Below are 25,187 nucleotides of genomic sequence, written 5' to 3'. Positions count from 1 at the left end.
TGTGGGTGTTCCCACAGCAACACTCATGGAACCAGACACATTTCCAAATTTATGATGAATCGTAAATCTGGAAATGCGTCTGAATGCTTTGCTTCCCCAGGGAAGGCGTAGGGAGGCGCAACGAGGAGAAATGTTTTGATTTCTCCTCGTTTTTTCCTCTTTCAATGCGTGCTGCATTCTACAGCACACATTGAACGAGGAAAATGCATGTAGTGATTATTTTTGTGCAGGAAGGTGCCCCTTCCTGGACAAAAACAATCTCCCCACGATGCAGAAATCCTTGCACCATGGTGCAAGGGTGCCTGTGCCGGCGAATGGCAGCAGTTTGTGCTCCAGCACAGGGGGAAGCACAGAGATGTGACATATTGTTGTAAATATGTTGTATCCCTGTGCTTTGAAAGTGACTTGGTGCGGCGCAGCTTTCATTGTAAATCTGCCCCTCTATTTCTACTTTATTAAGTTATGACTAAATAGTTCCAGAACTTATTTTATTGGTCAAAAGCTGTGATTTCCCTCTCGCTACATTTCTGAAACTACTTACAGGTCAAACGGTCTTTTGTTCATGTATAAGCCTTCCTACCCCAAGCAATGTAATTATATGTCTTAGAAGGTGGAGAAGGCCAGTTTGAAAAAAACAAACTAGAAATTATCATTATTCCCATTTGTGTCTGTAATCTGTCCTTCTCAGAATTTGAACGGTTGGCACAAGTATTTCTCTCATTTGCTTACTTGCCTTTAACACTGTTCTGAATAAAAAGAATTTCAAGAACAAAGTAATAGTAGGCTGGTTTTCAGTCATCCACGCACATCTGCAGTGACCCCCCCAAAAGCCCTGTGTCATTGTAACCCCCGCATTAGTTTCCCATTCATGTGGAAGGGATGGGGAAGGGCTTGGTAACCCAGCACCAAGCCATATCACAGATGTTTTTTGAACGTATCAATCGAGAATCATGCTACTGTTCACATGCTCTGAAAACTTTTTTGCTTAATACCAAAGTTTTATTCACCCACTCTTTATATTTTTGCCCTTAACATAGATATGGGATTTAACCTTTTGTCTAGATATGACAATCTGGAATTGGTAAGGACAGTAGAGTGCACTTCATCCAGTCACTTTTGTTTCTGTAATTGATTTTGACAAAGTAACATCATGGCATCTGCATGACGATATGATCCAACCATGCCACCCAGTCACTTAATCACTTATGTAGTCACTAACTCACTAAAAGGTTTCCGCCACTTTATTCGATCCATCGTGACTACCAATCGCTTTGAAATGGTGAATCTCATAGTAAGAACTAACACACAGAGTTTGTATATATCATTGTCTCAGCATCAAACCTACGTGCCCTTTGGTTAGTGACTGAGAGCGTTGTTCCTAACAAGGGTCCAAATAAACCCCAGATAAGCAAACAGTGTATTTCTCAAAGTAATGAAACTCTAAGCAAATTAGGATGAATTTACTTTTGAATCATAGGCTAACCTGAAAATAGCTGCAAGAATATTATATGACTGTCTGATATCAAATTTTCTGGTGATGTATCCTGTAAGTTAGCTGGAGAGATTGTTAAGTCTTGACACTGTGACAAGTTCCTTGTTAATTTGTTATTTGAAAGAATTATCCTTTTGGCTGATCCCAAAGACTTTGAAAAAAGCCTAAAAGTGAGATATGTTTTATAGCTATCTTTGTTCATAATTTTTGTACATAGGATATTTTAAACATCTCACATTAAACATTTTTCTATGCATTCAGACAGCCTATGGCAGACAATTGTGAAATTTTATTGTCAGGCCACACAAGGTTCTGGATGCATCATTGGAGGTGCTAGTAGTTTATACAACTCATAGATAAATCAATATAGCCTGTTTCAGTATTCCAGCTTAGACCATGAAGGGACTGGTAGTGGTTTTGCAATAATTTCAAATTGTAAAATCAAACAGTTAGCACAAGCATTGGCAGTAAACATATGTAACAATATCTTGTTACTTGGAGAGATTATTATCTAAGATGACATCCAGAGTGAAAAGTCGATAGACAAGACATGGCATGTATGTGGGCATTGTGTGTATAATATGGCCAAAGAAAGACCATTATATGACTGGAATGTCCAAACATATGTTCAAGTTTTTTTCTAGCTAAAAAAGTCATGCGTCAGTAGTTGACCTACAATAGGAGGACTCAACTCCCTCACCCAGATCACAGTTCATGCTAAAACACATATGACCAAATGGGCACTTGAGGATGTCTTTCAAAGTCTGGAGAAAGACAGTGGAAAAACATGTTGATAATGCTGAGCCTAGTAACATGGGAAGGAAATTCATGAAAAATTGTCTTCGCTGTCACAGAGGTTACTTTCTTCTAGAAAACAGTCAACCCTCTTGTGAGATCCGGTAAAACAAGAAACTGAGGGGGTGTGGTCAGGAGGAACTTGGGGGTGGGATATTTCCCCCAAACTGAAAAACCTAATCTAATTTGGACATCTTCCAGTTTTTCCAATCCATATGATTATTGTATATTAGCCAGTTCATGGGAAACTTTTTCTAGGTGACTTGGAAATCTGAAAAGAAATATCTGAAGCTGGGCATAGTAAAAATGACATGATTATGAAATCTTAATAGGGTGTGAGCCTGTGAGAAAGCGGCATCTAGCCCTGACACGAAACCTACATCCCTGAAACTTGACTAAACCCTGAGCATCTCAGGGGCATAGTCACATCATGGCAACAGGAACCCCCACCCCACAACATAAGCATGCATCCAGCAAATAACACACTAGACACCAGTGTTAGTTTGGGAAGAAATGCTGCAGGTTTATTACATACAACGTTATGTAATCATAGTGGGTTATCTTACGGGCGATCCAAGGGCAGGCCGCATTCTCGCCACCTGCCCTCCTGATGAGCCAGGCAGCACTGTGGCAAACCACCTATGTGCTGCCCCTTATGGTTAAGATTATACTCACGCCCCTTACGGGGCGTAGCTAGGCAAACCCCCGGTTGCACAGGCCCGCAACCGCCTGAAGGACTACTCGTGCGCTGACACGTGTTCCCGGAACCTCCCATGAGGCCCCAGGTCTCAGGCTCTGGCACCCCTATGTGCCTGCTGAGGTACAGTGCTGCACCTCTCTGCTTCCGGATCGCCCTGTAACTCCGCCACAGCCAGGCCGGCGGCAACCGTCAACGTCCGGGCCCCCCACTACCTAGCTTCCTGCCTACCTGCATCCTATGCTGGAATGCTTCCTGCCGGGTAGCGGAACGGGCCACCCCGCGGTGAGAGGTGAAAACCGTTCCCCTCAAGGTGGCCTTAGCTGTTACCTGAATCCTTTATATCGGTCAAGGCCAAGACACAGCTGCTTCAGGGTGAAGCTGGCGGCGGACGGCCACTCCTGTATAAAATTGGTGTAAGCTGCTTGTCTCACGAGCTTCCTAATGCCCAAACCACCATCTGACTGAAAGGCTCCAGCTGAGTCTATGGGAGTACAATAGCAGGGTGACTAAGGGATGGCCGGATTGCCGAGATGGTGTCCATCCTAGCCAGGGATGCTACCAACCCCCGAAGGTATAATAGATCTGGATACCCCGCTTATGTGCTGGTCTGCCGAGCAACAAGACATGTGTTCACCCCTGGCACCTCCCTCAAAGGAATACAGATCCGGGCTGGTACTCATGAAAGCAAGGTCGCCTCACACTCCCTTACTATTATTGAGCCCACCCGTGTAAGTATGCTAAGCCCCAGACTGCCGCTGCTGGTGTGTAAGTAATGCCAGCTGGCACAGGATAGGGGCATGTCCAGCTACAAGGCATTCTTCTGTTTCAACTTTTAGCAGACCTCTTATTGTTGGGGTTCGCCATCTTTACTGACGTGTCTCTGTCGTCAGGGTCAGACTGGCCTATAGGGAGGGCATACAGGTAGTGCTCAGCGAGCTGGTCTGACAGGTCAGTGTGTGGGACAGGTTTAGGCAGATTATGGGCCTGTTCTGTGGTTTGTTGGGACAGTGTTTCCTGTCGATTTCTCTGAAATTAAAACAAAATTGCTTGCTGCAAGCTCAAATCCATGAGGAATTCCAGACCTTTCAAAATAAGTATACAGTGTGTCTTCTAAGTTTAAAACTGCCCCAATTTGTGAACATGGCCCCTTTTTTTTCAATATTATTCACTAATGGGCAGGGTGACCAGGCGTCCCGGCAGATTTCCGCAATTTTGGCTCATGTCCAGGTTTTTTGAGGGAGTCGACTGAAACCAATGAAAGGCACTTTGGGTGTTCTAAATCTGTGCTAGTTTGCTGCTGTTAAAGTAAGCAATGTAAATGGACAACAAGCCACAGATGCTAATGTAACAAAGACCAACAATTGTCCCATCAGGGCAGCATGTCCCCAACTAATGCCCAGTAAAGCAACAACATGCCCAGACTCATCCGTATATTTATAAGAGCAAACATCCGATTATTGTACCGGAGCTACCTGCCAGGCTCCGATACCCCAGCTGACTAAGACTGTGATACTACCAGGGGGTGTAACCTGTTTGCCCTACACAAGGACATAATGACACCGGTTGTGAACCAATGAGAGTCCCAGACCCTAGCATACTGCCCCCATGTGCTATCACCCTTATACTGGATGATGGATCCGTTGGCCCCCCAGGGTAGGGCAGCTCTCCATCTTGGTTCCTGCATTAGAGATAAAAACACCCATTAGAAGCCCTGCCCCCCCCCTCATATACTAATCTGTATCACAGCAATGAGACAGGGAGCAACCATGCCCCCACGCACCAGGCCCAGCCTGTGAGCCATTTACGAGTACTAGTTTGTCCAGGTGGGCAAGAGCTTGCGTACCTCCAGCGCCTGATGCAGGGTATGATCGTGACATGGGCCTACAAACTGACCTCAAAGATCTCCTCCTAAAGAGACACTCCCAGCGGTACTACATGCCCTCTCCAATATCTAATGGCAGACCTATCGTATTGGAAATTCACTTGCCTAGACTATGGAAGGGGCTACCCAGTGTGTTCTTGTTGTATGACCGTCTGTCACTAACAGCAGTAATATGCCTCTACCTGTGTTTGGTACTCGAAGTAACAAGCACCTATCACTATTCACTTGTAACACGCTGTGTGCTACCTATGCAACGTGACGGCTACCAGTAAATGCACCAGTGTCACCATCGCTTGCGTAACCTACGTTCCTGTGTGTGACTGTCTGCCAGCAGGGTCGAGATCACAATTCCGCCTGGGAACACGTTGAAAAAGTGGCCCACGTTCCCGGCCATCCACCACTATAAGACCGCATATGGCTGGTCTCATGGGGCTCATTTTGAGGAATGTTTGATACCTTGCATAATGCAGCTCATGGGGGGCAGGCACATAGGAGAACTAAAGTCACTACTATTAAGGCTGGTGAAGCGAGGAGAGAAAGTGGCCGAACGCCACAGCTCTAGAAGCGGACTTAGAACTAGGAAAACAGAAGATGTTTATAATGTGGTTAGTGTACTCAGCCCGATGGCAGAGATTATATGAGCACCAGTCATGTAAAAGGTCAAAATAGTGTTCGTTAGGCCATGGGAAAATATTTGCCCCACCATCGCAGCATGCTCCCTGAGGCTGTGACCTATTTCCAACGTCAGCAGCGCTGACACTATCGTTATATCCTCTTAGCGTTATATATAAAAAATATTTGTTGAAAAATGCCTCACAAGAGGCCTAACCAATCACGCACCTGACCGTCTACCACGGTGTAACGACCGGATTCTCAGAACAGACAGCCTACCAACCGTGGCTAACCCAGTCGTCATGTGACGACACTCTTCTCAGGCCACTATTTACAAGATATCTAGAATACTCACCTGAGAAGGTGAAAAAGAGCTATTTACAAGCCTATACAGTCAAACATACCACTAACATCTAATGGATTCCATATCTTATCCTATAATTACCTCATCTTATATTCTTTAACGTCTCCCGACGATATCTTTAACGTCACCCAACGATATCTTTAACGTCACCCGACGATTCTTTAACGTCTCACGACGATATCTTTAACGTCACCCGACGATTCTTTATCTTTAACGTCACCCGACGATATCTTTAACGTCTCCCGACGATTCTTTAACGTCTCCCGACGATATACACTAATGGGGACACTAATGGGTATTCACCTTTAAAAGTTATTTCCCAAATGAAGTTCACACTCTCCCCCCATCATCAGTTACCTTTTGAGAAGGGCATATCCCATCCTTCTGTATTACAGCACCTCGTTAAAAGGAAAGGTTAATCCCATTCAAAAAAACAACATTCAAAGATAGTTATCATTAAATCTTTATTCTACAATTAAACATGACAGAATGAGCAAAAGACACATGAGTTAAATTAGTTGCTACCTATAACCTAAAAGGGGAATAAACATGAATGATTAGATATATTCTACACTAAGCTCAGAACTCCTCACCTTAGACGTGTGTCTTTCCATTTCAGCAGCAGAGCTGATCCCTCTCTCTCGCATTGTCTTCAATATGCTCGGGACTCTGCTCTCCCTCTATGGCTCACAAATACATGTCTGCACTGCTACGCCTCATCTATGCTGCCCTGGTTCCGAAATACTCGAACCCTCTTCTGGACTCAGTCTCTGCCACTCCTGTATGATGTCACTACAGGCTCCTCAGTCACTTTCCTTCTTCGTTTCAGGATTTCAATTAGCTGATGGTATCAGTCTCTATGCACCAGCCTTTGGACCAACTTCTTCGGTCTACTCCACACGTTGCTCTCCCTCTCTATCTCTTCGCTCCTTGATAATATAGAGCTCTCTTTCTCTATGGAAAATTCCGGTATTAGGCCGACTCCCACCAAATTCCTGTACCAGTCCCCTGCTCCCTTCGCATTCCACAGTGGCCACCTGCGTATTGCGTCTAGAGCTGGGGAGACAAACACATTCCTTTGATAAGAGCCAGTCTTGACCGGTTCCTCACTAGCGAATAACAGGATGAATTCTAAACACTACCTTTACTCTGCAAGCGCCTCGGACAGTCGAGGCAGAGGTACAAAGTGGCTTCTCTCTAGCTTTCGGGCCTGTAGGCCCAAGAAAACGGAAAAAGGCACTGAACCCTGTCAAAGCACATAGTTAAGCCCTACAAATAAACCCAAATGCAACTAGGACTGAGATGGCAGTGGATTATAGTCACCACCAGTTTGAAAAGGCACTAAAATTACCCTGTCGCTACACACGGCCTGAAAGATTCTGGCACAAAGTTGCCCACGACAGGCTGATACCTGATACGAGGCACAGAAGGAAAGCCAAGTGCACAGGGGCAAGCGCTCACGGGCACTCGCTGGGTATTTTAACAATGCCATATCCGGGGGAGAGCACAGTGCCCACAACTCAGCCTCCAGGCGCGGCGCTGACCGGGGTATAAACAACTCCCCTAAAGCTTGCGCTTGTTTTTCATTACCAACAAGCTGGGAACTGATCGAGGAAACCCTGTTGATGGGAGCAGGAGGAGTGACCGAACCCCTGCTTAGCATGCAGAGCACTAACAACAAGACCTACCCAAGCAGCTGAGTCCATGACTGGGAAGGCCACAACGACCAAGTAATTGGCACAAGGGAAAATTACATAGCCGCGATGAAACGGCATGGCCCTGTAGGGGACGAGTCCGCTCCAGGCCCCACCATGGATCCCTCAATGTGCCCAGCTTGTACGACCGCAATACTGGCCCGAGCCTGCAAGCAGTACACATGACATCTCACACTGCTCTCGAATGCCAAAGTCAGTGCATCACCCCTTGTTGGGGCTCAGAAAACCGCAAGCAAAAGAAAACCGCTGCGCAATCTGATGAGTCACCTGCGCCCTCATTGCATCATCGTTGTATAATATACCTTGGTCCCCAACCATAATAGAGGCCTAAGCTCGCGATGCTGTGGGCACCCACATGAGTTGAGCCAACCCTTAAGAGGCGACTCTAACCCCCTCGGCCTGCAACTAATCACAGTCTGCACCCACACCCAACGCTCCAACTCACCCTGCAGGATGGCCGTCCTGGAGGCCGTAATAGCAAGACCCCGCAAAGGGGGGGGGCGCAAGCAGACAAACTACTCTGGCTGGACATCGTGCGTACCCTTTGCACACACCCGTGAGCCCCCATACCCAGCTGCCAAAAGGGGTTGCAGCCACAAGTCCGGACAAAGGTCGAAACATCCTGCACCTAAATCCATGTGTCTATCATGCAGACGAACTTCAAACACTACTCCCGTGGCACCTGCTGCTGGCCATTTAGAATCCAGGGACCATAAAACTGTCCCGTTATACACTTAATTATTTAACCCTTCTAGTAAGCACTGTCTAACCCGACGGCGACAGGCGCCTCACAATATGAACTGAAACGCAACACGAGAACATCACAGGTGAACAAACCACAAAGCGAACGCCACCTCCAATGAGGCAAAGAGACAATCGTGCCAACCAAATACAAGAGGTGGCCAGCGGTGCATCGCAGGAGGAAAAGCGACTTGTGTGCATGACAAGGAAGCACACAAAGAACACCCAGGTACAACACTGCAAATGGAGGACACTCCACCCACGAGCAACGCCACGGAGGCACAGGGGGCACCCGTGCAGGTGTCGAAAGCACACCAGATGCTAAAGTAGCAAACCGTGAGTATGCGAGAAGAGCGACGCGTGCAAGGTACATCCGAGTACCCCAACCAGGGAAGGGGGGGTCATGGCGCTCACTGCCCTCTTCCCCACCAGCATACTCACACAATCATGCCAAGGCCAAACATGGCCATATACGAGACAAGCCGGCGGCAAATGAGAACCCACGAAAGCAGGTCCGTGCCACCAAGTGGCAAAAACACCTAATAGCACTCTGGAATATACACCCGCCAGCAATAGATAGCTCGCACCTGAAACCACGACCAAAAGAACATATCGAACCACTCTAGCCTAACCTGCCAAAAAGGTTGGGGCAGTACACAGCCGCACGTGGTGGAATACCTAGACGTAAATGCATGCCAATCTGCTACCTCCCTGTTCTTTGTTACCCAGAGGGCACGGTCGTGCAGCCGGCGTCGCTGACAGGCGGTCCGCATGAATGTCTGACTACCCAGCTTGGCAGTACAGCACGACCATGCCGTCAAAAAGCCCCATGGCATACGCTTGGGACTGAGTGCTGCGGGGGCGGAGGGCAGGGCAGCCTCCACGAGGAGTCGATGCGCGTGACCCGCAACCAGCGACCGGGAAGATCAGGCAGAGTCCGTCCATTAATCGGTTTGCGGAACGCTGCGATTCCCAGCACTCGTTACACCACCTGTGGTACCCGAGGAACGTAAAAGATCGCATACGATTTTAGAAAAGGCCAGTAACCGCTCTTCCTGACACATGAAAGCCACACCGCCCAGACGGTGCTTGAACTCGCGAAATGATGCTGGAGAATGCTGCCACTCCCTTCCGCCATCGCGCGTAGGAAAGCATCAGTAGTGTTTACTCGGCGAATGCATAAGCTCGGAACGCAGCCAGCTTCACGTGCATCGAGCGGGCTCGCTAGGGGCAAAGGCTGGCCGGGCCTGCCTGCTCGAAGGATGAAACAGCGCACCGCCACGGGGAATGCCTCAGGGACATCCTATGTACCCTGAACTACTGGTCTGGGTTGCTGCAGACTGGGTTCCCTGCACCAGTTCCTTCAATTTGTCCTGATGAAGCCACACCTTCATAACGTAAAACTTGCATGGGCTTCTATTACAAGTCACGAGGAAATAATGGCGCGGGATGGCGTACCCGCATTATGGCTATACGCGTCTAACAATATACCAGATAGGGATAATAACAGTGGGTGGAGAAGTTCCTCTAAGGCTCTTACGGCATGGAGCATAACCTGCAGGAAAGGTGCACTCATTACTAGACATGAGTTATGCTTGCAGGCACTTTCCGGGGACAGGTCCCGCAAGATGGAAAGGATCTGGAAACTGTTGCGGTGCATGCTGTTGGCTATCGTGCTATACTGAGAAACGTATGTTCTGACCCAAGTCAGTACCAATGCTGAATAAAGACATTGTGTGCTAGCACAGCTCTTCAGGATGCCCTCTGTGCCAAAAACTGACATCCGGTCCTGGCCGGACAGCAGCTTCCTCGCCCTAAAATCCCTATGCAATCCCAGCACGCACTTCTCGCGTGGATAATGCGTCTGTGCCTATAACATAGCTCCTGTTGTGGAAAAAGCATCAGCTGCGAAGGGCCACCTATGAGGAGCTTGGCTAGGGGTGGTCTGCGTCTTGCACTCGCCAACCCGAGCCTAATAATTTGCCGTCTTAACATCAGCAGCGCCTGGCGGAACAACCACTGATAAGTGATGTACGCCCTCCCCGAAATGGCCGAGCGGAGTATGGGACACAGTTACTTAGGCGGCGGCAAGAGAAACTGTTGTGGGAGGAACTATTCTGCTGGAGTTATACATAGCACAAACGTGACCCGCAGGCATCGGAACGCTTTACATGACACCAGGACACATTAGATTTTTGATAGGCACAGGGGATCAGTGATTTGACCAGAATCACACGATCTCATTGCCGAGACTCGAACTCGGCACCCTAACTTAGAGATCGGCTGCCCTAGCCGTTAGGCTATATCCTACCCAGCCAATTAATTCCAGGTTTAAACTCCGGCGACAAGCTCAGCTGCTAAAAGCATGAGCGAAGAGTTAACGCGACACTAGATTTCGGAATACAAAGCATGGTGCTGCTACGTGGAGCCCCAATGCCCTGGCGGAAAGAAAACCGGCCTTAGGCGCACCACTACCGGGCCCCCTCCCGCCACAAATTCTTTTGTATCGAACCCGGCTGGGCCACGAACAGCCCAGAGGCTAACCTGCTATAACTCGATCACTCACCCGCTCCAAGATAATGCACATCCGCTATGCAAGATCAATTCCGGCCGTTAATAGCTTGCATTCAGGCGGAGAACATTTCATTTTAAGCGGTAAAGAATGCAGAGACTCATATGCCTGCCAACAAATGCCTGCGGACCCCCCCACCCCACCCCCGGCGAAAAGCATGCAACTCCAATTGTCCCGCGCCACCCTGCCGGCAGAGGACACCACACGGCAAGACAGCGGGTCCTGCCCAGCAACCACAGTAAACTACTGAGGCTACCGAGCACCACGGGGTGCCCTAGACATGGCCGTCAGTCCCGAAATGCCAAAAAAGGGGGGGGGCTGTCCCGGAGGCCTAATGATTGACCCGTCAACGGGCGGGGCCCAAAACTTGCCACGGACCCATGGCAACACACGCCCCCGTGTCGGCCACCAGCCATCGACCCCGCAGGCCCCGCTGGAAAGAACTCCCCCATCTGCTAACCGACACCCGGTCGATGACCCGGCACAACACTGCACAAACCACTCTCGCCCCGCGACCCCGCCAGCCAGAAGGCCCCTGCTGCTTACTCTGCTGCACGACTCAACCCCAGGCCTAGGGCTTGCGGACATCCCGGGCTCCAACCCCTGCCCAACACGCCCATTGCAACCAGACACCCACCCGGAGCCACTGACGCGAAGGGAAGAGACTTATGGCTACAGTGCCCAAGCACCCACTCACTGGAAACAGACCCGACGCCAGACCAGGATACCACGGCGTCACCAGGACGAGTCAAGCGGCGAAGGGCAGCAAAGGAACAAAAGTGTGTCCCCGCTTGCAAGGCCGCCATGATGCGTCCGGTGCGGCAAAGAGGCAGAGAAGAAGGCAAGGGGGGCTTAAGTACCCCTCGCCCTGCCTGCCGCACCGGACGTGACCACACAGCTCCTCCCTCCTCCCCTCGGGACTCCGCCTGCCCGGAGGAGGAGGGGGTGCTAGAGAGGGGCGGGGGGAAGCCCACTGTGACTAGGGGGCCGCCCTCCTGATGGCCACTGCGTGGCCTCAGGCAGCCGCATTCACAGGCTTCCAGTGTAGACTTCACACCACTGTGGTAGTAGCTCTGTTCCCAACTATCTCCATATTTGTCCTTCTCGAGCAGTGGCCTCCAACAGTGCATACAATATTGTAGCCAAGCCTATGCTTATTTCTGCAGTGGTAGCACAATCTCCCTTTAATCTTGTAGTTTGACTTCTGACTATTAAGTTCACTCAACATTCACCTAGCACTGTACATTGCTTTGGTACACATTTTGAAACATTTGAGGTCAATGGCTTAACTATTTGCAACCATGCCGCTAAATAGGAAGATAACAGAAGAGACCTACGTTTTTTTCAAGCCAATATGAATGCACCTGTTTTGCTTTTACCTGTGATGATACAAATTCAACATCATTTATTTGCTAATAATACGTTAACATGCAACATGCTTAACCATTACTTTTATGTGCGCACACATTATTTTTCATTTAGTGAAACGAGTGATTGATATGTTTTTGATTAAGCTTTATTTGGATATGTACATCTTAACATTAACATGAGTGAGCCTAGGTGTCCGACTCCATTAAAATGTTGTATTTAAAAAAGCGAAAAACATTCTGGATGTGCATAACTTTCTTTTTGTTCCCAGCACCAGAGTCACTGTGTTCTCATTAAGAATGTATTTTGTTAGCTTGTTGTGTAGAGGTCAGTTAATTGTTTGGATGATGATTCTCAGCACGGGATGGGAGGCAGAGGAGGTGGATACTCCTTTACGAGAAGGCCATGAAGACATAACATTATTTCATTGTGTTATCCGTGAGAAGGAGGCTGACAGTAAATATATGTGGAATGCTGATTTTTAATTAGTTCTTATTATATTGGGAATAAAAGTAGGATTTAATTGTATGCTTTGGCTTTTATTAATGAGACTTGCCCCTATCCACCTTTTGCAAGCAGATCTCTCTCTCGTGAGACCCAACTATCCTTATATTTCTGCTCAGAGACTTACTTTCTAGAGCAAGTACATTTCTGTTTTTCTTGTTTGGAACCTTCATTCAGTTCTAAATGAATGAATGAAATAGCATTTATATAGCGCATGGCTACCCGGGAGCATCTCAGCACTGAAGCAGTAACTGGAGCGGACCGACACCCTTAGGAAAGAGCCAGGTCTTTAGCTGTTTTCGAAAAGCAAGATGGTTGGATTCCCTACGAAGATACAGAGGGACTGAATTCCAGAGCTAGGCGGCATTATACGAAAAAAGTCGGCCGCCACTTCTGACTTTCTTGATCCTAGGGACCACTACTAGGTGGAGTTCATCTGAGCGCAGTTTTCTGTTTACCCTATGGGGAGAATCATGGCTGAATTGATAGGTGGCCCGCTCCCTTCCAGAGACTTATGGGCAACGCATTGGGTCTTAAAGTTAATTCTCTCCTGCACTGGGAGCCAATGGAGAGAGTGTAACACAGGCCTTGCTGAACAACGATTTGGGATCCCCATAAGCAATCTTGCTGCACAATTTTGTACAGTCTGAAGTTTCTGGACCACTCGGTTTGGGGCGCCTAAATATGAAGCATTGCCATAGTCTATCCTTGAAATAATTAGTGCTTGAATCAGCAATATTTTTGCTTGAAAGAGTAGAAGGGGAAGCACTTTGCGGGACATTCTAAGCAAGCCATAGCATGAAGCAGCCGTCTTCCTGGCATTAGCTTTAAAGGTGAGATCCTGATCTATATATAATCAACAGGAGAGAATTGGCTTGTAAGGCCACTCTTGTACCCCTTATGAGCAGTAATTATAAATCAACAGAAGAGTGACTAAAAAAGTGAAGGGATAGTCAATGGCTACCACCAAACCAAAGGAAAGATATCAAACAGAGAGCAATCAGACAGACAGGGTTGCATGCAGAGTGCCACAAGAAGAACCCTCAGGCACCAAAAAGACAGTTGGTTGCCATTTGTCTTAATTGGGTTCTTTTTAGAAGATAGTGATTGAAAAGTTAAAAGAAGTATGGACTACTCCCCGAACCAGTTTATTAGGGGGTAGTTCTAACTTCATTAAAAATCTCAGTGGGAAGAGAACGGACGGAAATGTGGTTATGTTAGTTTGAACCACCCAGTCCCAAACAAAAAACAACAATATAGGTCGACATGTTTCTGCTACAAAGACCCTATACTCAGCTCAGCGTTCATCAGGACCATATATAACTACAACAAGTGAGTGAAGCACGCTAAGGCTTCACTGTCGCTTGAGGTAGAAAGATTAATTAAAATGAGGATTACGACCTTATGTGTAATCGAGACACTGGAACTTTTTAGTGTTTCTCCTCCTACGAGTGAGAGATTTATGTTTGCGTGACGATTTCACAGCACCGCATGAGCTCGTGGCTGGGGCAAAATCTTCACGCTCGGGCACCTGGCTGCCGGCGACTCCCCGCTTCTAAACCTGCTTGTTTGCCAGATCCGCGGCCCAAAAATTGAAAGTCCACGGGGTAAGTTCAGGTTCAGTGTCCAAATTTTAGGAAGTAGATGGGTAGTGCAGTTTAATGAACAGTACTGGGCTCTGCGTCGGCTTTCTTTTACGGTCGACGTCAAAGGGGTCGAAAGCGGAGATGTCGAGGTTGGTGGAGGCGACGGGAAGGATGCCCGTTCCCCCCAGGGGCTCCTAGCGGGGATCGGTAAGTGCGGGAGTTGCGTCTCCTGTTCACAATGTGAGGACGCGTTTCTCCAGTTAGCCATGCAGACCGCACACTCGGGACGGGACCATAAAAGAAAGCCGACGCAGACTTTCAACTTCCTGAAGTCTTTCAGGCTTGTTATGCCAAACTCTCCTCTGAATTAGACCTCCTAGCAAGCAGGGGATTACAGCTCGCCCTGCCTTCCCCCTCTTCATCAAGAGAACATCTTTCACCTGTGGCCCTCGTTTCCCTCCGCTTCACGATTCTCGATGAAGGTGTAGCCCGCCCTGGGCTATACAATGAAACGCGCGTCGGCGTTTGTTCCACCCTTGGAACCCACTAAATCTTTTGGGACTCTAAGCCATCTGTCCCATATCCATCATATACATCTGTGGCAACTGTGTGAAGCGAAGTGTGAACGACTGTGAATGATTGCGTGTGTGTGTTGGTGATATGAATTGTGGGAATATGGGCTGTGTTTAGGAAATAACCCTCCTACTCAACTTTTTATTGTGTATTTATATTTGTTATCTTTGAACATGTTTGTTTATACCTATGAAATACTAAATGAAAATGAAAAAAATGAACCGTAATAATTTATAATAAACTGTTTTGATAAAATATATGTTGTGATGTATTTATGAGATATCCTTGTAGGGTTCAGAGTGATATGTAATCTTTCGGACCTATTGTAGGCCGACCGTTTAAACTACAGGGCAGGTTCCTTTTCCTGTTTTGATACCCTCCTGAGTCAAGAACCTTTCTAGATTCTTCCACCACAGCTAAAAAGGCGGTTTCAATACCTTGGCGTGGGCGAAAGCCCGTTTGAGAGGGGTGGAGCAGATCATGGGACTCAAGGAATGCGGAGAGCGTGTGATTGATATATTTCTCCGCGATCTTACTGATTCCAGGGAGGAGCAAAATGGGGCGATAATTGCCCAAGTCGGCAGGATCCAAATTGTTTTTTTTAGCAGCGCTTTCACCATTCCCCTTTTCCACTCAGGGGGACCGTTCCTGTGGAGAGTGAGGCATTGATCAGGTCGGTGATAGTGGGGACGACTGTTGAGGCTACCAGTTTCAAGATGTTGGGTGGTGCCAGGTCTAATGGCGATACACTTTTGACCGATGACAGGAAGGTTAAAAGTGAATCTTGGGTCAGCGTGGTGAAGGTTTACAAGGAATGTTTGGTTATATGCGTACCCAGATCTGTATGCTCAGTTATAGTGTCTCTATCTTTATGAGGCAAGCACTTTAGGATGTTTTGTACTTTGGTGGAAAAATACTCTGCGTGTTCATTGCAGTGCAGACCCGAGGTGTCTGGTACATTCGCAGGGGCAGGTTTTTTTTTGCAATGAGGAAAGTTTCTCTAGGGGAATTAGCGGCTGGTTTATATTTCAGGCATCATTTTCAACTCTATAATCATTGAGGTTTTTCATAGGGGCCAACATGGTCAGTTTTCGTTTGTAAAAACAACATATATTTATATTGTATCTGTGTTTGAAGAGTTTAAATTGGTCTAGTTCTGTTTTTTGTAGATTGCAGAATGATTGTTCACATCTAAGGAAACGTAATGTATCAATGGGTGTCAAAAACAGGACTGCTGAGAAATGGGGCAATGTCTGGTGTTCATTTTACTGTACATACAATTTAATGCAGAGAGCTGAACAAATAGTTAATATGTTTTCTAAAATGGAAAATTCACCCAACAAATTGAAATTCTCTCATTCGCCAATCCATGGCCAGGGGAGGACTGAAGAGACTTTATGGCGGAATAAAAGTTGGCCAACTCCCACCCACAATACATTTGTGGTTAATCCCTAAACATATATGCAAGTAATTTTGCCATTCAGGAAAGGCATGCAGATTCACTTTTTTGCTGAGGGAATTGGTAAGGGTGTGTCAAGGCAGAGAATAAGGTGTAGGTGAAGCACCTGCAAAATTGATGTGTGTTTCACAAATGGGCTCGTCCATGGGGAAAACATATTTTCACTGTCTTCCTACACTGTAAAACAAATGTCAGAGCTTACAATGACATACAACTATAGCCCTTTCTGTCTTTAAAAGAGGAAATACCCAATACCTTTAAAAAGGCTGCTGCATGGTTTGCTCTACAATAAAAGGACATTACAAGATGGTGAAATACATTTTTTATGCTCAAACTTTGTATTCAGACTACTCAAATAAAGACGGAATCCTGAAGCAAGTTGGTGCATTTTAAGAATATATGTCATTCCTTTGACTCCTTTACTTCACAAATCCATTTCTTTGATATTTTAATTCCACATACATCACCATGATGCCCCCTTAATGTCCCTACACCCATACAACAACTTTTTCCAAGTTCTGCTCTCTGTAATATTATGAGGATGTACATGTTGCACAGTGGACTGGAGAATTCCACATTACATATGTGAAAGGGTCTCCTCGTAACATGACCAAGGTTGACTTGTCCCAGTTTATTTATTTGGAGTCCTGAGGCCTGGCCATATAAATCTAAAAAGTGCATTACTCTCTGGCCTGCCCACTTTGGGTAACATAGAAAGAGTAGTAAGTCAGCTATATATAATGATACATGGTCTTCAGTGTTCCCCATCCAATAGGAATCCTTGTAATAGACAATCGTTCCACAACCATGCAGCCAAAAGCTCGAAGGAAAGAGGAGGCCTTCCAGCCTGGGACTTCTTGTAATGATAAAGGGCACAGAAAGTATACAATTGTTTAAGCTATTGCCATTGTAAAAAACATGGATAAAAGGTTTGTCATTTACTTTGTCAATAGCTCAAACGCTCGAAAATGCGAGACCTATCGCATTGCAAACGCTTGTTTTACTAGTTAGACTTTTGAGATGGGGTATATTGTACCCAGTCCTTGATGCCTGACCTGCACTATTCTTCAATTATAGACACATCTGAAGGCGGAGCGCTAGTCCTAGAGGCTTCACCACTGCCCTTCCATTCACGGCTCTCCATTTGGAGTGGCGTGTGCCTGTGCTCTAAGCTGATATGCTTGTGCCTCATATGATTATACAGCAAACCTCATTATCATTGTGATAAGTTCACGTTGTATGTGTGTGCACGTGCGCGGTACCCACAACTTACAATGATGTGGTAGCTCTGGCTAGATCGGTTAATGAATGGGGAAATTATTTGCTATTTTCTAATAACGTTTGCAACGCTTGTCCAAGGTGCACAAACCTGGGAGAAAACAGGCCTTTGCTCCTGTATGTTTTCATGCAGATCGGTCAGGGGGGTCAAAGGTTATAGGGATGCATCAAATTGAAGGGCATAGTCTAGAGTAATTCATCGTGTGCATTATTTGGGAAAAGGCTATCTTAAAGAAATCTAAACAGGAACCCGAGGTAACAGTCGTACTTTCGAAATTCTGTCACTCCCTTAATCAATACCAGAGCAGAGTGGAGCTCACCGGGGAGAGAGCGAGACAGAGAAGTCGTCTTGAAGTATTATGCATCTCAGTTCGTGGCTGAATCAAGATCACTTCTGAACTGCATTTGACTGTAGCCAGTATGGATGAACCAGATTAAAAGGCCAATTTATTTGTGGTCCTTGGGAACTCCTAGCAGCATTGCTGCCGGTACGGGAATGAAACCCCTCTCTGTGCGTGACTGAACATGGAGATCCGTTGCGGCGACTTCTTGTTCAGCTCCAAGTTTGACTCTGGGAACCTTGCTTGTGTTGAGAAGGTAGAACACCAAGAAGGCGGTGGGGACGCGACTGGAAGTGGCAGCAGTGGGTCTGCTGCTTTCGGGAGCTCTCTGCCGGCTGCTGATAATGAGTTCAGTGTTTGGACCAAACCAGACTGTGCCGATACGAAGTATGAAAATGGAAACCGGGCCTGGTTTTATTTCAGTGTACGAGGAGGCGCTCCAGGAAAGGTGATCAAGATACACACCATGAACATGAATAAGCAGAGCAAGCTTTACGCCCAAGGCATGGTCCCTTTTGTTCAAACCCTGCCCACGAAGCCACGTTGGGAACGCATTCGAGAGAGGCCTGCTTTTGAGATGGTTGAGAACCAGTTTGTGTTGTCATTCGTTCATACAGATGGGCCACCACCTACTTTGCTTACTGCTTTCCTTTTTCGTATGCGGACTGCCAGGAGATGCTGAATGGATTACACGAGAGGTTCTCTGACTGTAAACACATTTCCTCTAAAAGTCCCCTTAATTCTATTTACTACCACCGGGAACTGCTGTGCCATTCACTAGACGGCCTGCGAGTTGACCTTCTCACTATCCCTTCCTGCCATGGAAGGATGGATGACCGAGAGCCCAGATTGGAAAAGCTGTTTTCAGATTCTTCAACACCACGTCCCTGGCGCTTCACAGGGAAGAGGGTATTCCTCAGCAGCCGAGTCCATCCGGGTGAGACACCCTCCAGTTTTGTCTTCAGTAGCTTCCTTGAGTTCATACTTCGTCAGGACGATCCCCGCGCGCAGATGTCACAACGCATGTTTGTCTTCAAGCTCATCCCATTACTGAATCCTGATGGCGTTGTGAGGGGGCATTATCGAACGGATTCCAGAGGTGTTAACCTGAACCGGCAGTATCTGAATCCTGATTTTCATCTTCATCCTTCAGTTTATGGTGCCAAAGCAGTTCTCCTTTATCATCATGTTCACAGCCGGGTTCGACATACTTCCCAAGAGTTAAAAGCATGTGTCCCTCTATTAGCTTCTAATATAATGGCAGTCTCAAAAACTTTGAACCCTTTCTCTGAGAACTGCTCCTTCCCCTATGAGCCCCCAGGATCCGAGATGGAGAAAACAAACAACTTAAACAATGTAATCAACCACATAGGTGGGAAGGCGATTACATCACTTTGTCGCAGGTCTTCCATCCGTCCGATGTGCCCATGCTGGCTGACGACACTGGTGGACCTACTGTCTCTGATGACTTTATCAAGGCTCAGCCGGTATGGATTCTTGATCCTGAACCAAATCTTAGCAGTAGCTTAAACTGTGAGAACGAATTGGAGAGACCACTGTCTACCATTCCCATAGAATCAATCCCCCCTGAGGAAAGTGGGATTGCTTACTACATAGACTTGCATGGCCACGCCTCTAAGCGTGGGTGCTTCATGTACGGGATCAATTTCACAGAGGAGATGGACCAGGTCGAGAACTTGCTTTTTCCTAAACTCGTTGCACTAAACTCTGCTCACTCCGATTTCATGGCCTGCAATTTTTCAGAGAAGAACATGTATGCCAAGGACAAACGAGATGGGCAGTCAAAAGGGGGAAGTGGGCGTGTGTCCATCCACAAAGCCACAGGGATTATTCACAGCTACAGATTGGAATGCAACTATAACACTGGGCGGTCTGTCAACGCTATCCCTACAGCCTGCCATGACAATGGTAGGGCGAGCCCCCCCTCCTCCTCACCCCACCCAAGTATACCACAGACCTCTTCGAACAGCCTTACTATGGAGATCATGATCGCAGGAGCGTACAGAGGATAACATGCCAAGTTTGGACGGCTAGTTTGAAGGTGTATTTGAGCTTATATATGTATTTGAGCTTATATAGCGCACAGCTACCCACAAAGGGTTTCCCGGCGCTTGCTTAGGGAACCCGTCCTGGTATTCCCCTGTGAGATAACCCCGGCAGGGTATCCACAAGGTGAAAGCCAGGCATCCCGCCGCGAGGGGCCGTTGTGGAGATTAAGCAAGCTATTGCCCAGAGTCGCAGAGTGTGAACCCGTGAGTTGAGAAGGCACCGGAGCGAGAATTATCGAGTCCGTGGAATTTTTGAGCCCAAGACCCGCCGAGGCGGGGAATTGAACCCTGGTCCAGGGCCGATCTCAGCTTCCGGGTCTGCCGCCTCTAACCCCTGAGCCACACTTCTCCACTTCTGGAAGGGACTGGCTGGTCAAAAGTGAACAGTGAGAAAGGCCTCCTCAGCAGGATAGCCGCCGGTGGAGGCTGCGGGGCCTGCCATTAGTTTAAGGAAGTGGCTGGTGCGGCTTGCGGCTGTTGGCTCTCCTACCCTCCCCTGATGCTTTCTGTTACCATTCTCACCCCCTTCCCGGAGGCCCCCTTCACCATTTTGCCTCATTTGCCCCTCGTAACCTCCTGGCCCCAGCGAGAGTGACTAGAGTGATTTTAATGTATTGTGTATTGCATTCGAGCTCCTTCTCCTTATATTGTCCTTGCAAGTTATGTTATGCTATATTGTCTCTTGTGACCGTGTAACATTGTTTTCTATGGGTTGTTATTCTATGCTATAGTAACATGTTTTGCCATATAACCTTGTTTTTCTTTTCCCATGTTTTAATATGCTCTTGAAACTGATGTAATTTGTAACTTGTTATCTCATTGGTCCTCATGTAAAGCGCTCTGATACCTCCGGGTCTAGCCAGCGCTATATAAAACTCTTCAAATAAATACAATAAATAAATAAATCATTGGTCCTTAATTTCCCATGTACACGTAGACCACTACTTTCTATATTCTTTCGTACAACCTGTGTAATTCTGATTAATGGTTTTGTTCTGTATTTAAATATAACAATGTACAGATATGGCAGGCATTGCTATGCTGAACTCTGATTGGCTGTTGGAAACAATATTTTGGGGGTTATTCATGAAAGGTATTCTCCAGATGCTCACGTGATGCAAAACAATGCAAAGCATAGAGTCTACTTACTTACTATTATAATAGCCTGTGGGGTGTCTCACAAAGTTGTGCAGCACTGTGGGAGCACTCATGCCATTATTAGTAAATCTAGGCCCTTATTTGAAGTGTTCATACCCCATCCTGTAAAAGGCACAAAAATAGTCTACGTGGTAGTATATCAGTCGTATAATTATCACTGTGGCTATCAGGGCTTACCCTACACAGCTAGAAAATGCACGTATTTACCGCTCGAAACAATGCTCTCCAGCTTCCAAAGATGTGAAACCTCAAAAAACAAAGTCTCAAGTCGTCAACCTTTTGAGAATTTCAAACAAAATTGAACGACATGTTATTGTACCATCATTGTACCTCGAACCAAGGATTTTTGAAGCCTTGGCAAAATGAGGTTTTTCTATTTGGATGCAACCTTATAATTAGCAACATGGTGATGTATTGCTGTCTAGGGCCCTCTTGAGACCATTACCAGTGGTGCCAGCTGTCTCGTTTTAATTGCCTTAAAGCCGCATCTGTACTGATTACCCTAATTACACATCTAGAGGGGTATTTCATTTTACATACGGTACAAACTTCCAGCTTGTCTTAATATATTATTGAGAAAAAATAATAATGTGCAGATTAAACTTACAATTCAATTCAATTGTCTTTTTTTCGATTGATTAATCATAAAAGACTTTGTACATTAAAAAGACATCCATGGAAAAGGAGTACAATAATTCATTCAAAAGAGAATAAAATACATATTCATGAAGCTTTAAAAAATTTATTAACAGTTAAAAAGTGGGTTAATGTAGCATAAAAACAAGATAAAAAATACAATGATTACGATAGAAATAAAACTAAATGAAATCACTACACTGCTACGGCCTGGCCCGAATAATCCACACCCAACCTAGGAATTTTGCCACAGCAATTACAATGGGTTTGCTCGTGTCGTACCTCAGGATCCTTAGAGCTACTGACACCACCCTTGTGCCCAGATTTCTACAGATGGGTTTTAGCCATTTAATCCGTGGGGCTTCATAAGCCGGACATTCAAAGAATACATGACCAATGGATTCCCTAACGGTCAGTACACCAACAACAGGATTCAGTCGCCTGACCCTTCCAGTTTTTAGTAAAAGTCAGAATGGGAAGGGAGCCTACCCTTAACTGATGACAAAGTTTCCTGTCGTTAGATGTTGTAATAGTGTCCCAGTAATCTTCCAACGAAGGGTCACTTTTATGCTCCATGAACATACCAGTGAGCGAGGTGGCTGACGATTGTTTAAAACGGTTCTGGCCTATTATAGACCAGTATAGGCTTTTGTAAAGTTTTTTTAGAAGGGAAGGGATTGTAAGCGGGATCGGACCACAGATTTCCCAGGCCCATAGACTCCAAGAGCAATCTAAGTTGCTTAAACCATGGTAGGTTACCCGAGCCCAAAATAGATCTAACGTCAAGTATTGCCTTAGCGTAAACGGCTAGTTCAGGGGTGGTCCAGATCCTCCTCCATAGTGCCACTGGTTTGAATCGCGCACTGTCATCAATAGAGTGACAGCCTAAATCCATTAATACCGGGCCAGTGGGACTAGAACAGGGAAGACCTGTGAGGGTCCTTAAAAATTTATTTTGAACTTTGACCAGAGAGGATAGGTCCCCAAAACCCCACAGGTCCGCACCGTACAGGATCGCTGAACCTATCCTGGAGTTATAGATCTTCAACGCTGGGCTTATCCTTTTGGTCTGGGACATTCTCTGCTCTTTAACCAAACACCCTGAAAGCTGGGCAAACTTGAGAGATAGAGTATCTATTTGGGGCTTCCAACTCATCTTGGTCTCTAAGACTATCCCTAGATAGGTCATTACATATGTCTGTTCTAGCTTGGTGTTATTCAGCGTGACATGGCCCACCACGGGTCTCCCCTTACTAAGGACCATAAGCTTGGTTTTGGTGACAATAACCTAAAGGTCGTGATCTTGGCAGAAAACATCAAACCTATTCAGGGCAGCTTGCAGGCCCCTGTGTGTCTGTGATAGTAAAAGGGTGTCGTCTGCAAACATAAGTAACGGAAACTTGGTACCACCCAGGGAAGGGGCGTCTGTCAAAAAAGTTGAAAAATACAGCACAACCCTGTTGATGAATAACAAAAACAGGGTTGGTGCTAAGACGCACCCTTGCCTGACACCCTGTGACACTGCAAATCTATTAGTCACCTGCCCTTGGTTGCCCCAACGACCTTGGGCGTAATTTGCCTCATGGAGCCTAATTACGACATTCAGAAGGTCAGGCGCATCCCTATACTACCTAAGACCCCCCACAGTTTGGCCCTGGGAACTAGGTCAAATGCTGACCTGAGGTCAACGAAGGCGGCGAACAGAGTGCCACCACCAAGGCTGACAGTTTTCCAATAAATCAGTTGGAACCTGAGCACCTGCTCGATGGTGCTGATACAAGATCTAAACCCGGCCTGTAGAGGTGAGAGAATATCCTCCAGCTCTATCCAACTCTGTATTTGTGCCAGGACCATCCAGGCTACAATTTTTTTGGATAGAGTCGATTAAACTGATTGGACGATAATTCCCCGGGCTTGAACGATCACCCTTCTTGTATATTGGCAGTATCTCGGCTCCACTCCATGAGTCTGGGATAACGGCCCCCTTGGCAATAGCAGTGGCTAGAAAAGCAATATAGGGCATCCAGTTGGTTTGGTCATGTTTGAAGAGGTCCGCCCGGATGCAGTCAATACCCGGAGCCTTTCCACTGGTGATCTTACTCAAAGCTTCCTCGACTTCTCTGCAGTCAAATGTGAGGTCGTGCATGTTAGTCGTAGGGCAGGAATCTATGGGAGAGCTTTCAATTCCCAAATGAAGCCCGGAGAACTGGGACTCAAAGGGCTCAACCCAGAATTCCGCCGGGACATAGTTTATGGGAGCCTGAGAATTGGAGGAGTTACCCCATTTAACAATATGCCAGAACTTGGTCAGGTTTTTGTGTTTGCTGGCAACAAGAAGGTCCTGCCAATGTTCATTATCCCAATCTTGTTTGTCCAGGGTTTTAGCTTTGCGGTAGTTACACCTAGCTAATCTAATATCGACCATGTTCTTGGATTTGATTGCAGAGGCCAGTATACCGTAAGAGTCCTGGCACAGTTTGTAATACCAATGTTTGCACTTTTGTTGGCCGGTTTGATTTTTTGGTTTGGTAGGTTTGGAAAAGTATATTTTAAGGTCAGAAATTAAATCTTCATGCAGTTTCATGATCTCCCTATTGATATCTTCCTGAGTTGGAATGGAGCGCAAAACTTCCAGGGCCTGTGTAACTTCTGTACTAATCTCCGCTAGTAACCCTGGGTCAATAGCGACCATTGCCCAGTGCACCCTACGTAAGTTATTAGTAAGCAGGGCATCTGCAGTGACTACCTCTGTTTGAGCTTTACATCTGGGGACACTGCTTAGCTGGAGGCTAACTACAAGCAGGTTATGGTCACTTTCAGGGTGGTCCAAAATCACCATGTCCCTTAGAGTTGGCCAACACTCTACTTTAAGAAGGGTGTAGTCTATTCGGCTTTTACGTAGGCCGTTGTCAAAGGTGTCCCTGCCCATTTTGTCGGAGACAGTCTGTCCATTTGCCGCCCTGTAACCACGCTCTAAACAGAGGCCCGTCCACTGTAGGGCAGATTCAGTCCATTTCTTGATGGGTATAAGATCGAGAAGGGGGATGTTCCATTGGGCATCCACTTCTGTCTGTAGTGTTCCCCCATCAACGCTCACAGGCTCAAAAGAACAGTTTAAGTCCCCTACTATTATTACGTTGATATCGGGGCTTACTGAATCCAGGAACCCATCCAGTTTTCGGAAGGTGTCATTACCACGCCCTCCGGGCTGACCTCTATTATATACGTTAACAAGGAGGGTATAAGGGCAGTCCGGGAAGTGCAACAATATAACTGATATCCAAACTGTTAACGACTAATTCGGTGGGTCTGCAGTTAATATTTTGTCTCACCCACATGCTA

General features: G+C 46.6%; 1 protein-coding gene and 1 pseudogene across 1 annotated transcript in view; both read left to right on the top strand.

Moving 5' to 3' along the window:
- Positions 1–25,187, top strand: part of STPG2 (sperm tail PG-rich repeat containing 2) — a 2,754,965-nt gene that overhangs the window by 282,233 nt on the left and 2,447,545 nt on the right. The gene's annotated exons all lie outside the window — the stretch shown is intronic.
- On the top strand, positions 18,036–23,205 carry LOC147728069 (cytosolic carboxypeptidase-like protein 5 pseudogene; annotated as a pseudogene).

This window comes from Lissotriton vulgaris, chromosome 3_1 (assembly GCF_964263255.1).
Source record: "Lissotriton vulgaris chromosome 3_1, aLisVul1.2, whole genome shotgun sequence".
Taxonomy (NCBI): Eukaryota; Metazoa; Chordata; class Amphibia; order Caudata; family Salamandridae; genus Lissotriton; species Lissotriton vulgaris.
Note: the sequence above shows the minus strand (reverse complement) of the source record. Positions and strands in the feature narration are given on the sequence as shown.